Source organism: Salminus brasiliensis, chromosome 3, assembly GCF_030463535.1.
Source record: "Salminus brasiliensis chromosome 3, fSalBra1.hap2, whole genome shotgun sequence".
In the NCBI taxonomy this organism is placed as follows: domain Eukaryota; kingdom Metazoa; phylum Chordata; class Actinopteri; order Characiformes; family Bryconidae; genus Salminus; species Salminus brasiliensis.
This window is the reverse complement of record NC_132880.1, coordinates 13,750,209-13,764,230: the sequence shown is the minus strand read 5'-3', so window position 1 is coordinate 13,764,230 and position 14,022 is coordinate 13,750,209. Positions and strand designations below refer to the sequence as shown.

The 14,022-nt window shown below is 38.9% G+C and overlaps 10 non-coding genes across 10 annotated transcripts; all 10 read left to right on the top strand.

Moving 5' to 3' along the window:
- The first annotated feature begins 467 nt into the window (after positions 1-467).
- On the top strand, positions 468-539 carry trnac-gca (transfer RNA cysteine (anticodon GCA)). The gene has a single exon. It is a non-coding gene; the product is annotated as a tRNA-Cys (tRNA).
- A 712-nt stretch (positions 540-1,251) lies between these two features.
- Positions 1,252-1,323, top strand: trnac-gca (transfer RNA cysteine (anticodon GCA)). Its single transcript has one exon. It is a non-coding gene; the product is annotated as a tRNA-Cys (tRNA).
- Positions 1,324-3,633: 2,310 nt separating this feature from the next.
- On the top strand, positions 3,634-3,705 carry trnac-gca (transfer RNA cysteine (anticodon GCA)). The gene has a single exon. It is a non-coding gene; the product is annotated as a tRNA-Cys (tRNA).
- A 708-nt stretch (positions 3,706-4,413) lies between these two features.
- On the top strand, positions 4,414-4,485 carry trnac-gca (transfer RNA cysteine (anticodon GCA)). The gene has a single exon. It is a non-coding gene; the product is annotated as a tRNA-Cys (tRNA).
- Positions 4,486-5,192: 707 nt separating this feature from the next.
- Positions 5,193-5,264, top strand: trnac-gca (transfer RNA cysteine (anticodon GCA)). Its single transcript has one exon. It is a non-coding gene; the product is annotated as a tRNA-Cys (tRNA).
- A 708-nt stretch (positions 5,265-5,972) lies between these two features.
- trnac-gca (transfer RNA cysteine (anticodon GCA)) lies at positions 5,973-6,044 on the top strand. Its single transcript has one exon. It is a non-coding gene; the product is annotated as a tRNA-Cys (tRNA).
- A 708-nt stretch (positions 6,045-6,752) lies between these two features.
- trnac-gca (transfer RNA cysteine (anticodon GCA)) lies at positions 6,753-6,824 on the top strand. Its single transcript has one exon. It is a non-coding gene; the product is annotated as a tRNA-Cys (tRNA).
- Positions 6,825-8,312: 1,488 nt separating this feature from the next.
- On the top strand, positions 8,313-8,384 carry trnac-gca (transfer RNA cysteine (anticodon GCA)). Its single transcript has one exon. It is a non-coding gene; the product is annotated as a tRNA-Cys (tRNA).
- Positions 8,385-11,352: 2,968 nt separating this feature from the next.
- On the top strand, positions 11,353-11,424 carry trnac-gca (transfer RNA cysteine (anticodon GCA)). The gene has a single exon. It is a non-coding gene; the product is annotated as a tRNA-Cys (tRNA).
- A 2,126-nt stretch (positions 11,425-13,550) lies between these two features.
- On the top strand, positions 13,551-13,622 carry trnac-gca (transfer RNA cysteine (anticodon GCA)). Its single transcript has one exon. It is a non-coding gene; the product is annotated as a tRNA-Cys (tRNA).
- The last annotated feature ends 400 nt before the right edge of the window (positions 13,623-14,022 follow it).

Here is a 14,022-nt window from a genome sequence, read left to right as displayed (position 1 = left end):
AATCTCAAGGCAAGTACATGAAGCCTACATATTTTGTTGAGGTGTGTGGTCAGTCTGCCTCTTTTTACTGTTATAGAGGTTTAACTCACTGATGAATTGCCCAGTGAAATACATATTTAAAGTAAGGTTTGAACTTTCCAATCAACTACATGAAGCTTAAGGCCAATGAAAGCCAAGTTTGAAACTTTGAAATTTGAACAGACAATGGCAAACTTTCAAGTCAAATACACCAAGCATGTTGTTGTGTGGGTGGCAGGTTTCTTTAATTTGCTGAGGTGGTAAAGCTGAGTGGTAGAGCATTTTACTGCTGAAGAAAGAGTCTCCCTTTCAATTATGTGTGTTCCCTGAGAAATATATATATATTGATAGTTTTGATACTTTCAGAATTGAATTCACCATCACAAATTGTAAAGCCAACTAGATGTTTCTGAGTGTTGTATGGGTTTCCTGCAAAGTTGCGCAACTGTAGGGGTATAGCTCAGTGGTAGAGCATTTGACTGCAGATCAAGAGGTCCCCAGTTCAAATCTGGGTGCCCCCTGTGGGGTTTAAAAATGGATATTTTTGCTTTCAGATTGGAAGAGACATTACACATTTTTAAGTCAACTGCATGACACATAATGTTGTCTGAGCTTTCTGACATTTTTTACAGACTGGTTGGAACAGCTCAGTGATAGAGTCTTTATCTGCAGATCAAGAGGTCCCCAATTCAAATGTGAGTTCCCCCTGAACAAAACATTTAAGGCCAGGTTTAAGAGTTTCAGATTTCTACACAATGTCATAAAATCTCAAGGCAAGTACATGAAGCCTACATATTTTGTTGAGGTGTGTGGTCAGTCTGCCTCTTTTTACTGTTATAGAGGTTTAACTCACTGATGAATTGCCCAGTGAAATACATATTTAAAGTAAGGTTTGAACTTTCTAATCTAGAACCGGAATCTTAAGGCCAATGAAGGCCAGCTTTGAAACTTTGAAATTTGAACAGACAATGGCAAACTTTCAAGTCAAATACACCAAGCATGTTGTTGTCTGAGTGGCAGGTTTCTTTAAATTGCTGGGGTGGTAAAGCTGAGTGGTAGAGCGTTTTACTGCTGAACAAAGAGTCTCCCTTTCAAATATGGGTGTTCACTGAGAAATATATATATATATTGATAGTTTTGATACTTTCAGAATTGAAGTCACCATCACAAATTGTAAAGCCAACTAGATGTTTCCGAGTGTTGTCTGGGTTTCCTGCTATGCTGTGCAACTGTGGGGGTATAGCTCAGTGGTAGAGCATTTGACTGCAGATCAAGAGGTCCCCAGTTCAAATCTGGGTGCCCCCTGTGGGGTATGAAAATGGTTAGTTTTGCTTTCAGATTGGAAGAGACATTACACATTTTTAAGTCAACTGCATGACACATAATGTTGTCTGAGCTTTCTGAATTTTTTTACAGACTGGTTGGAACAGCTCAGTGATAGAGTCTTTATCTGCAGATCAAGAGGTCCCCAGTTCAAATCTGGGTGCCCCCTGTGGGGCATAAAAATGGATACTTTTGCTTTCAGATTGGAAGAGACATTACAATTTTTTAAGTCAAATGCATGACACATATTGTCTGAGCTTTCTGACATTTTTTACAGGCTGGTTGGAACAGCTCAGTGATAAAGTCTTTATCTGCAGATCAAGTGGTCCCCAATTCAAATGTGAGTTCCCCCTGAACAAAACATTTAAGGCCAGGTTTAAGAGTTTTAGATTTCTACACAATGTCATAAAATCTCAAGGCAAGTACATGAAGCCTACATATTTTGTTGAAGTGTGTGGTCAGTCTGCCTCTTTTTACTGTTATAGAGGTTTAACTCACTGATGAATTGCCCAGTGAAATACATATTTAAAGTAAGATTTGAACTTTACAGTCAACTACATGAAGCTTAAGGCCAATGAAGGCCAAGTTTGAAACTTTGAAATTTGAACAGCCAATGGCAAAGTTTCAAGTCAAATACACCAAGCATGTTGTTGTGTGGGTGGCAGGTTTCTTTAATTTGCTGGGGTGGTAAAGCTGAGTGGTAGAGCATTTTACTGCTAAAGAAAAAGTCTCCCTTTCAATTATGTGTGTTCCCTGAGAAATATATATATTGATAGTTTTGATACTTTCAGAATTGAATTCACCATCACAAATTGTAAAGCCAACTAGATGTTTCCGAGTGTTGTTTGGGTTTCCTGCAAAGCTGTGCAACTGTGGGGGTCTAGCTCAGTGGTAGAGCATTTAACTGCAGATCAAGAGGTCCCCAGTTCAAATCTGGGTGCCCCCTGTGGGGTATAAAAGTGGATACTTTTGCTTTCAGATTGGAAGAGACATTACAATTTTTTAAGTCAAATGCATGACACATATTGTTGTCAAGTTTGAAACTTTGAAATTTGAACAGCCAATGGCAAAGTTTCAAGTCAAATACACCAAGCATGTTGTTGTGTGGGTGGCAGGTTTCTTTAATTTGCTGGGGTGGTAAAGCTGAGTGGTAGAGCATTTTACTGCTAAAGAAAAAGTCTCCCTTTCAATTATGTGTGTTCCCTGAGAAATATATATATTGATAGTTTTGATACTTTCAGAATTGAATTCACCATCACAAATTGTAAAGCCAACTAGATGTTTCCGAGTGTTGTTTGGGTTTCCTGCAAAGCTGTGCAACTGTGGGGGTCTAGCTCAGTGGTAGAGCATTTGACTGCAGATCAAGAGGTCCCCAGTTCAAATCTGGGTGCCCCCTGTGGGGTATAAAAGTGGATACTTTTGCTTTCAGATTGGAAGAGACATTACAATTTTTTAAGTCAAATGCATGACACATATTGTTGTCTGAGCTTTCTGACATTTTTTACAGGCTGGTTGGAACAGCTCAGTGATAAAGTCTTTATCTGCAGATCAAGAGGTCCCCAGTTCAAATCTGGGTGCCCCCTGTGGGGTATAAAAATGGATACTTTTGCTTTCAGATTGGAAGAGACATTACAATTTTTTAAGTCAAATGCATGACACATATTGTTGTCTGAGCTTTCTGACATTTTTTACAGGCTGGTTGGAACAGCTCAGTGATAAAGTCTTTATCTGCAGATCAAGAGGTCCCCAATTCAAATGTGAGTTCCCCCTGAACAAAACATTTAAGGCCAGGTTTAAGAGTTTCAGATTTCTGCACAATGTCATAAAATCTCAAGGCAAGTACATGAAGCCTACATATTTTGTTGAGGTGTGTGGTCAGTCTGCCTCTTTTTACTGTTATAGAGGTTTAACTCACTGATGAATTGCCCAGTGAAATACATATTTAAAGTAAGGTTTGAACTTTCCAAACAACTACATGAAGCTTAAGGCCAATGAAGGCCAAGTTTGAAACTTTGAAATTTGAACAGCCAATGGCAAACTTTCAAGTCAAATACACCAAGCATGTTGTTGTCTGAGTGGTAGGTTTCTTTTATTTTGCTGGGGTGGTAAAGCTGAGTGGTAGAGCATTTTACTGCTAAAGAAAAAGTCTCCCTTTCAATTATGTGTGTTCCCTGAGAAATATATATATTGATAGTTTTGATACTTTCAGAATTGAATTCACCATCACAAATTGTAAAGCCAACTAGATGTTTCCGAGTGTTGTTTGGGTTTCCTGCAAAGTTGCGCAACTGTGGGGGTATAGCTCAGTGGTAGAGCGTTTGACTGCAGATCAAGAGGTCCCCAGTTCAAATCTGGGTGCCCACTGTGGGGTATAAAAATGGATACTTTTGCTTTCAGATTGGAAGAGACATTACAATTTTTTAAGTCAAATGCATGACACATATTGTTGTCTGAGCTTTCTGACATTTTTTACAGGCTGGTTGGAACAGCTCAGTGATAAAGTCTTTATCTGCAGATCAAGAGGTCCCCAATTCAAATGTGAGTTCCCCCTGAACAAAACATTTAAGGCCAGGTTTAAGAGTTTCAGATTTCTACACAATGTCATAAAATCTCAAGGCAAGTACATGAAGCCTACATATTTTGTTGAGGTGTGTGGTCAGTCTGCCTCTTTTTACTGTTATAGAGGTTTGACTCACTGATGAATTGCCCAGTGAAATACATATTTAAAGTAAGGTTTGAACTTTACAATCAACTACATGAAGCTTAAGGCCAATGAAGGCCAAGTTTGAAACTTTGAAATTTGAACAGACAATGGCAAACTTTCAAGTCAAATACACCAAGCATGTTGTTGTGTGGGTGGCAGGTTTCTTTAATTTGCTGGGGTGGTAAAGCTGAGTGGTAGAGCATTTTACTGCTAAAGAAAAAGTCTCCCTTTCAATTATATGTGTTCCCTGAGAAAAATATATATAGATAGTTTTGATACTTTCAGAATTGAATTCACCATCACAAATTGTAAAGCCAACTAGATGTTTCCGAGTGTTGTTTGGGTTTCCTGCAAAGCTGTGCAACTGTGGGGGTATAGCTCAGTGGTAGAGCATTTGACTGCAGATCAAGAGGTCCCCAGTTCAAATCTGGGTGCCCCCTGTGGGCTATAAAAAGGGTACTTTTGCTTTCAGATTGGAAGAGACATTACAATTTTTTAAGTCAAATGCATGACACATATTGTTGTCTGAGCTTTCTGACATTTTTTACAGGCTGGTTGGAACAGCTCAGTGATAAAGTCTTTATCTGCAGATCAAGAGGTCCCCAATTCAAATGTGAGTTCCCCCTGAACAAAACATTTAAGGACAGGTTTAAGAGTTTCAGATTTCTACACAATGTCATAAAATCTAAAGGCAAGTACATGAAGCCTACATATTTTGTTGAGGTGTGTGGTCAGTCTGCCTCTTTTTACTGTTATAGAGGTTTGACTCACTGATGAATTGCCCAGTGAAATACATATTTAAAGAAAGGTTTTAACTTTCCAATCAACTACATGAAGCTTAAGGCCAATGAAGGCCAAGTTTGAAACTTTGAAATTTGAACAAACAATGGCAAACTTTCAAGTCAAATACACCAAGCATGTTGTTGTGTGGGTGGCAGGTTTCTTTAATTTGCTGGGGTGGTAAAGCTGAGTGGTAGAGCATTTTACTGCTAAAGAAAGAGTCTCCCTTTCAATTATGTGTGTTCCCTGAGAAATATATATATTGATAGTTTTAATACTTTCAGAATTGAATTCACCATCACAAATTGTAAAGCCAACTAGATGTTTCCGAGTGTTGTTTGGGTTTCCTGCAAAGCTGTGCAACTGTGGGGGTATAGCTCAGTGGTAGAGCATTTGACTGCAGATCAAGAGGTCCCCAGTTCAAATCTGGGTGCCCCCTGTGGGGTATAAAAATGGATACTTTTGCTTTCAGATTGGAAGAGACATTACAATTTTTTAAGTCAAATGCATGACACATATTGTTGTCTGAGCTTTCTGACATTTTTTACAGGCTGGTTGGAACAGCTCAGTGATAAAGTCTTTATCTGCAGATCAAGAGGTCCCCAATTCAAATGTGAGTTCCCCCTGAACAAAACATTTAAGGACAGGTTTAAGAGTTTCAGATTTCTACACAATGTCATAAAATCTCAAGGCAAGTACATGAAGCCTACATATTTTGTTGAGGTGTGTGGTCAGTCTGCCTCTTTTTACTGTTATAGAGGTTTAACTCACTGATGAATTGCCCAGTGAAATACATATTTAAAGTAAGGTTTGAACTTTCCAATCAACTACATGAAGCCTAAGGCCAATGAAGGCCAAGTTTGAAACTTTGAAATTTGAACAAACAATGGCAAACTTTCAAGTCAAATACACCAAGCATGTTGTTGTGTGGGTGGCAGGTTTCTTTAATTTGCTGGGGTGGTAAAGCTGAGTGGTAGAGCATTTTACTGCTAAAGAAAGAGTCTCCCTTTCAATTATGTGTGTTCCCTGAGAAATATATATATTGATAGTTTTAATACTTTCAGAATTGAATTCACCATCACAAATTGTAAAGCCAACTAGATGTTTCCGAGTGTTGTTTGGGTTTCCTGCAAAGCTGTGCAACTGTGGGGGTATAGCTCAGTGGTAGAGCATTTGACTGCAGATCAAGAGGTCCCCAGTTCAAATCTGGGTGCCCCCTGTGGGGTATAAAAATGGATACTTTTGCTTTCAGATTGGAAGAGACATTACAATTTTTTAAGTCAAATGCATGACACATATTGTTGTCTGAGCTTTCTGACATTTTTTACAGGCTGGTTGGAACAGCTCAGTGATAAAGTCTTTATCTGCAGATCAAGAGGTCCCCAATTCAAATGTGAGTTCCCCCTGAACAAAACATTTAAGGACAGGTTTAAGAGTTTCAGATTTCTACACAATGTCATAAAATCTCAAGGCAAGTACATGAAGCCTACATATTTTGTTGAGGTGTGTGGTCAGTCTGCCTCTTTTTACTGTTATAGAGGTTTAACTCACTGATGAATTGCCCAGTGAAATACATATTTAAAGTAAGGTTTGAACTTTCCAATCAACTACATGAAGCCTAAGGCCAATGAAGGCCAAGTTTGAAACTTTGAAATTTGAACAGACAATGGCAAACTTTCAAGTCAAATACACCAAGCATGTTGTTGTGTGGGTGGCAGGTTTCTTTAATTTGCTGGGGTGGTAAAGCTGAGTGGTAGAGCATTTTACTGCTAAAGAAAAAGTCTCCCTTTCAATTATGTGTGTTCCCTGAGAAATATATATATTGATAGTTTTGATACTTTCAGAATTGAATTCACCATCACAAATTGTAAAGCCAACTAGATGTTTCCGAGTGTTGTTTGGGTTTCCTGCAAAGCTGTGCAACTGTGGGGGTATAGCTCAGTGGTAGAGCATTTGACTGCAGATCAAGAGGTCCCCAGTTCAAATCTGGGTGCCCCCTGTGGGGTATAAAAATGGATACTTTTGCTTTCAGATTGGAAGAGACATTACAATTTTTTAAGTCAAATGCATGACACATATTGTTGTCTGAGCTTTCTGACATTTTTTACAGGCTGGTTGGAACAGCTCAGTGATAAAGTCTTTATCTGCAGATCAAGAGGTCCCCAATTCAAATGTGAGTTCCCCCTGAACAAAACATTTAAGGACAGGTTTAAGAGTTTCAGATTTCTACACAATGTCATAAAATCTCAAGGCAAGTACATGAAGCCTACATATTTTGTTGAGGTGTGTGGTCAGTCTGCCTCTTTTTACTGTTATAGAGGTTTGACTCACTGATGAATTGCCCAGTGAAATACATATTTAAAGTAAGGTTTGAACTTTCCAATCAGCTACATGAAGCTTAAGGCCAATGAAGGCCAAGTTTGAAACTTTGAAATTTGAACAGCCAATGGCAAACTTTCAAGTCAAATACACCAAGCATGTTGTTGTGTGGGTGGCAGGTTTCTTTAGTTTGCTGGGGTGGTAAAGCTGAGTGGTAGAGCATTTTACTGCTAAAGAAAAAGTCTCCCTTTCAATTATGTGTGTTCCCTGAGAAATATATATATTGATAGTTTTGATACTTTCAGAATTGAATTCACCATCACAAATTGTAAAGCCAACTAGATGTTTCCGAGTGTTGTTTGGGTTTCCTGCAAAGCTGTGCTACTGTGGGGGTCTAGCTCAGTGGTAGAGCTTTTGACTGCAGATCAAGAGGTCCCCAGTTCAAATCTGGGTGCCCCCTGTGGGGTATAAAAAAGGATACTTTTGCTTTCAGATTGGAAGAGACATTACAATTTTTTAAGTCAAATGCATGACACATATTGTTGTCTGAGCTTTCTGACATTTTTTACAGGCTGGTTGGAACAGCTCAGTGATAAAGTCTTTATCTGCAGATCAAGAGGTCCCCAATTCAAATGTGAGTTCCCCCTGAACAAAACATTTAAGGCCAGGTTTAAGAGTTTCAGATTTCTACACAATGTCATAAAATCTCAAGGCAAGTACATGAAGCCTACATATTTTGTTGAGGTGTGTGGTCAGTCTGCCTCTTTTTACTGTTATAGAGGTTTGACTCACTGATGAATTGCCCAGTTAAAAACATATTTAAAGTAAGGTTTGAACTTTCCAATCAACTACATGAAGCTTAAGGCCAATGAAGGCCAAGTTTGAAACTTTGAAATTTGAACAGCCAATGACAAACTTTCAAGTCAAATACACCAAGCATGTTGTTGTGTGGGTGGCAGGTTTCTTTAATTTGCTGGGGTGGTAAAGCTGAGTGGTAGAGCATTTTACTGCTGAAGAAAGAGTCTCCCTTTCAATTATGTGTGTTCCCTGAGAAATATATATATTGATAGTTTTGATACTTTCAGAATTGAATTCACCATCACAAATTGTAAAGCCAACTAGATGTTTCCGAGTGTTGTTTGGGTTTCCTGCAAAGCTGTGCAACTGTGGGGGTATAGCTCAGTGGTAGAGCATTTGACTGCAGATCAAGAGGTCCCCAGTTCAAATCTGGGTGCCCCCTGTGGGGTATAAAAAAGGATACTTTTGCTTTCAGATTGGAAGAGACATTACAATTTTTTAAGTCAAATGCATGACACATATTGTTGTCTGAGCTTTCTGACATTTTTTACAGGCTGGTTGGAACAGCTCAGTGATAAAGTCTTTATCTGCAGATCAAGAGGTCCCCAATTCAAATGTGAGTTCCCCCTGAACAAAACATTTAAGGCCAGGTTTAAGAGTTTCAGATTTCTACACAATGTCATAAAATCTCAAGGCAAGTACATGAAGCCTACATATTTTGTTGAGGTGTGTGGTCAGTCTGCCTCTTTTTACTGTTATAGAGGTTTGACTCACTGATGAATTGCCCAGTGAAATACATATTTAAAGTAAGGTTTGAACTTTCCAATCAGCTACATGAAGCTTAAGGCCAATGAAGGCCAACTTTGAAACTTTGAAATTTGAACAGCCAATGGCAAACTTTCAAGTCAAATACACCAAGCATGTTGTTGTGTGGGTGGCAGGCTTCTTTAGTTTGCTGGGGTGGTAAAGCTGAGTGGTAGAGCATTTTACTGCTAAAGAAAAAGTCTCCCTTTCAATTATGTGTGTTCCCTGAGAAATATATATATTGATAGTTTTGATACTTTCAGAATTGAATTCACCATCACAAATTGTAAAGCCAACTAGATGTTTCCGAGTGTTGTTTGGGTTTCCTGCAAAGCTGTGCTACTGTGGGGGTCTAGCTCAGTGGTAGAGCATTTGACTGCAGATCAAGAGGTCCCCAGTTCAAATCTGGGTGCCCCCTGTGTGGTATAAAAATGGATACTTTTGCTTTCAGATTGGAAGAGACATTACAATTTTTAAGTCAAATGCATGACACATATTGTTGTCAAGTTTGAAACTTTGAAATTTGAACAGCCAATGGCAAACTTTCAAGTCAAATACACCAAGCATGTTGTTTTCTGGGTGGCAGGTTTCTTTAATTTGCTGGGGTGGTAAAGCTGAGTGGTAGAGCATTTTTCCTGCTAAAGAAGAAGTCTCCCTTTCAATTATGTGTGTTCCCTGAGAAATATATATATTGATAGTTTTGATACTTTCAGAATTGAATTCACCATCACAAATTGTAAAGCCAACTAGATGTTTCCGAGTGTTGTTTGGGTTTCCTGCAAAGCTGTGCAACTGTTGGGGTATAGCTCAGTGGTAGAGCATTTGACTGCAGATCAAGAGGTCCCCTGTTCAAATCTGGATGCCCCCTGTGGGGTATAAAAATGGGTACTTTTGCTTTCAGATTGGAAGAGACATTACAATTTTTTAAGTCAAATGCATGACACATATTGCTGTCTGAGCTTTCTGACATTTTTTACAGGCTGGTTGGAACAGCTCAGTGATAAAGTCTTTATCTGCAGATCAAGAGGTCCCCAATTCAAATGTGAGTTCCCCCTGAACAAAACATTTAAGGCCAGGTTTAAGAGTTTCAGATTTCTACACAATGTCATAAAATCTCAAGGCAAGTACATGAAGCCTACATATTTTGTTGAGGTGTGTGGTCAGTCTGCCTCTTTTTACTGTTATAGAGGTTTGACTCACTGATGAATTGCCCAGTGAAATACATATTTAAAGTAAGGTTTGAACTTTCCAATCAACTACATGAAGCTTAAGGCCAATGAAGGCCAAGTTTGAAACTTTGAAATTTGAACAGCCAATGGCAAACTTTCAAGTCAAATACACCAAGCATGTTGTTGTGTGGGTGGCAGGTTTCTTTAATTTGCTGGGGTGGTAAAGCTGAGTGGTAGAGCATTTTACTGCTAAAGAAAAAGTCTCCCTTTCAATTATGTGTGTTCCCTGAGAAATATATATATTGATAGTTTTGATACTTTCAGAATTGAATTCACCATCACAAATTGCAAAGCCAACTAGATGTTTCCGAGTGTTGTTCGGGTTACCTGCAAATCTGTGCAACTGTTGGGGTCTAGCTCAGTGGTAGAGCATTTGACTGCAGCTCAAGAGGTCCCCAGTTCAAATCTGGGTGCCCCCTGTGGGGTATAAAAATGGATACTTTTGCTTTCAGATTGGAAGAGACATTACAATTTTTTAAGTCAAATGCATGACACATATTGTTGTCTGAGCTTTCTGACATTTTTTACAGGCTGGTTGGAAAGCCAACTAGATGTTTCCGAGTGTTGTTCGGGTTACCTGCAAATCTGTGCAACTGTGGGGGTCTAGCTCAGTGGTAGAGCGTTTGACTGCAGATCAAGAGTTCCCCAGTTCAAATCTGGGTGCCCCCTGTGGGGTATAAAAATGGATACTTTTGCTTTCAGATTGGAAGAGACATTACAATTTTTTAAGTCAAATGCATGACACATATTGTTGTCTGAGCTTTCAGATATTTTTTACAGGCTGGTTGGAACAGCTCAGTGATAAAGTCTTTATCTGCAGATCAAGAGGTCCCCAATTCAAATATGAGTTCCCCCTGAACAAAACATTTAAGGCCAGGTTTAAGAGTTTCAGATTTCTACACAATGTCATAAAATCTCAAGGCAAGTACATGAAGCCTACATATTTTGTTGAGGTGTGTGGTCAGTCTGCCTCTTTTTACTGTTATAGAGGTTTGACTCACTGATGAATTGCCCAGTGAAATACATATTTAAAGTAAGGTTTGAACTTTCCAATCAACTACATGAAGCTTAAGGCCAATGAAGGCCAAGTTTGAAACTTTGAAATTTGAACAGCCAATGGCAAACTTTCAAGTCAAATACACCAAGCATGTTGTTGTGTGGGTGGCAGGTTTCTTTAATTTGCTGGGGTGGTAAAGCTGAGTGGTAGAGCATTTTACTGCTAAAGAAAAAGTCTCCCTTTCAATTATGTGTGTTCCCTGAGAAATATATATATTGATAGTTTTGATACTTTCAGAATTGAATTCACCATCACAAATTGTAAAGCCAACTAGATGTTTCCGAGTGTTGTTTGGGTTTCCTGCAAAGCTGTGCAACTGTGGGGGTATAGCTCAGTGGTAGAGCATTTGACTGCAGATCAAGAGGTCCCCAGTTCAAATCTGGGTGCCCCCTGTGGGGTATAAAAAAGGATACTTTTGCTTTCAGATTGGAAGAGACATTACAATTTTTTAAGTCAAATGCATGACACATATTGTTGTCTGAGCTTTCTGACATTTTTTACAGGCTGGTTGGAACAGCTCAGTGATAAAGTCTTTATCTGCAGATCAAGAGGTCCCCAATTCAAATGTGAGTTCCCCCTGAACAAAACATTTAAGGCCAGGTTTAAGAGTTTCAGATTTCTACACAATGTCATAAAATCTCAAGGCAAGTACATGAAGCCTACATATTTTGTTGAGGTGTGTGGTCAGTCTGCCTCTTTTTACTGTTATAGAGGTTTGACTCACTGATGAATTGCCCAGTGAAATACATATTTAAAGTAAGGTTTGAACTTTCCAATGAACTACATGAAGCTTAAGGCCAATGAAGGCCAAGTTTGAAACTTTGAAATTTGAACAGCCAATGGCAAAGTTTCAAGTCAAATACACCAAGCATGTTGTTGTGTGGGTGGCAGGTTTCTTTAATTTGCTGGGGTGGTAAAGCTGAGTGGTAGAGCATTTTACTGCTAAAGAAAAAGTCTCCCTTTCAATTATGTGTGTTCCCTGAGAAATATATATATTGATAGTTTTGATACTTTCAGAATTGAATTCACCATCACAAATTGTAAAGCCAACTAGATGTTTCCGAGTGTTGTTTGGGTTTCCTGCAAAGCTGTGCAACTGTGGGGGTCTAGCTCAGTGGTAGAGCATTTAACTGCAGATCAAGAGGTCCCCAGTTCAAATCTGGGTGCCCCCTGTGGGGTATAAAAGTGGATACTTTTGCTTTCAGATTGGAAGAGACATTACAATTTTTTAAGTCAAATGCATGACACATATTGTTGTCAAGTTTGAAACTTTGAAATTTGAACAGCCAATGGCAAAGTTTCAAGTCAAATACACCAAGCATGTTGTTGTGTGGGTGGCAGGTTTCTTTAATTTGCTGGGGTGGTAAAGCTGAGTGGTAGAGCATTTTACTGCTAAAGAAAAAGTCTCCCTTTCAATTATGTGTGTTCCCTGAGAAATATATATATTGATAGTTTTGATACTTTCAGAATTGAATTCACCATCACAAATTGTAAAGCCAACTAGATGTTTCCGAGTGTTGTTTGGGTTTCCTGCAAAGCTGTGCAACTGTGGGGGTCTAGCTCAGTGGTAGAGCATTTAACTGCAGATCAAGAGGTCCCCAGTTCAAATCTGGGTGCCCCCTGTGGGGTATAAAAGTGGATACTTTTGCTTTCAGATTGGAAGAGACATTACAATTTTTTAAGTCAAATGCATGACACATATTGTTGTCTGAGCTTTCTGACATTTTTTACAGGCTGGTTGGAACAGCTCAGTGATAAAGTCTTTATCTGCAGATCAAGAGGTCCCCAGTTCAAATCTGGGTGCCCCCTGTGGGGTATAAAAATGGATACTTTTGCTTTCAGATTGGAAGAGACATTACAATTTTTTAAGTCAAATGCATGACACATATTGTTGTCTGAGCTTTCTGACATTTTTTACAGGCTGGTTGGAACAGCTCAGTGATAAAGTCTTTATCTGCAGATCAAGAGGTCCCCAATTCAAATGTGAGTTCCCCCTGAACAAAACATTTAAGGCCAGGTTTAAGAGTTTCAGATTTCTGCACAATGTCATAAAATCTCAAGGCAAGTACATGAAGCCTACATATTTTGTTGAGGTGTGTGGTCAGTCTGCCTCTTTTTACTGTTATAGAGGTTTAACTCACTGATGAATTGCCCAGTGAAATACATATTTAAAGTAAGGTTTGAACTTTCCAAACAACTACATGAAGCTTAAGGCCAATGAAGGCCAAGTTTGAAACTTTGAAATTTGAACAGCCAATGGCAAACTTTCAAGTCAAATACACCAAGCATGTTGTTGTCTGAGTGGTAGGTTTCTTTTATTTTGCTGGGGTGGTAAAGCTGAGTGGTAGAGCATTTTACTGCTAAAGAAAAAGTCTCCCTTTCAATTATGTGTGTTCCCTGAGAAATATATATATTGATAGTTTTGATACTTTCAGAATTGAATTCACCATCACAAATTGTAAAGCCAACTAGATGTTTCCGAGTGTTGTTTGGGTTTCCTGCAAAGTTGCGCAACTGTGGGGGTATAGCTCAGTGGTAGAGCGTTTGACTGCAGATCAAGAGGTCCCCAGTTCAAATCTGGGTGCCCACTGTGGGGTATAAAAATGGATACTTTTGCTTTCAGATTGGAAGAGACATTACAATTTTTTAAGTCAAATGCATGACACATATTGTTGTCTGAGCTTTCTGACATTTTTTACAGGCTGGTTGGAACAGCTCAGTGATAAAGTCTTTATCTGCAGATCAAGAGGTCCCCAATTCAAATGTGAGTTCCCCCTGAACAAAACATTTAAGGCCAGGTTTAAGAGTTTCAGATTTCTACACAATGTCATAAAATCTCAAGGCAAGTACATGAAGCCTACATATTTTGTTGAGGTGTGTGGTCAGTCTGCCTCTTTTTACTGTTATAGAGGTTTGACTCACTGATGAATTGCCCAGTGAAATACATATTTAAAGTAAGGTTTGAACTTTACAATCAACTACATGAAGCT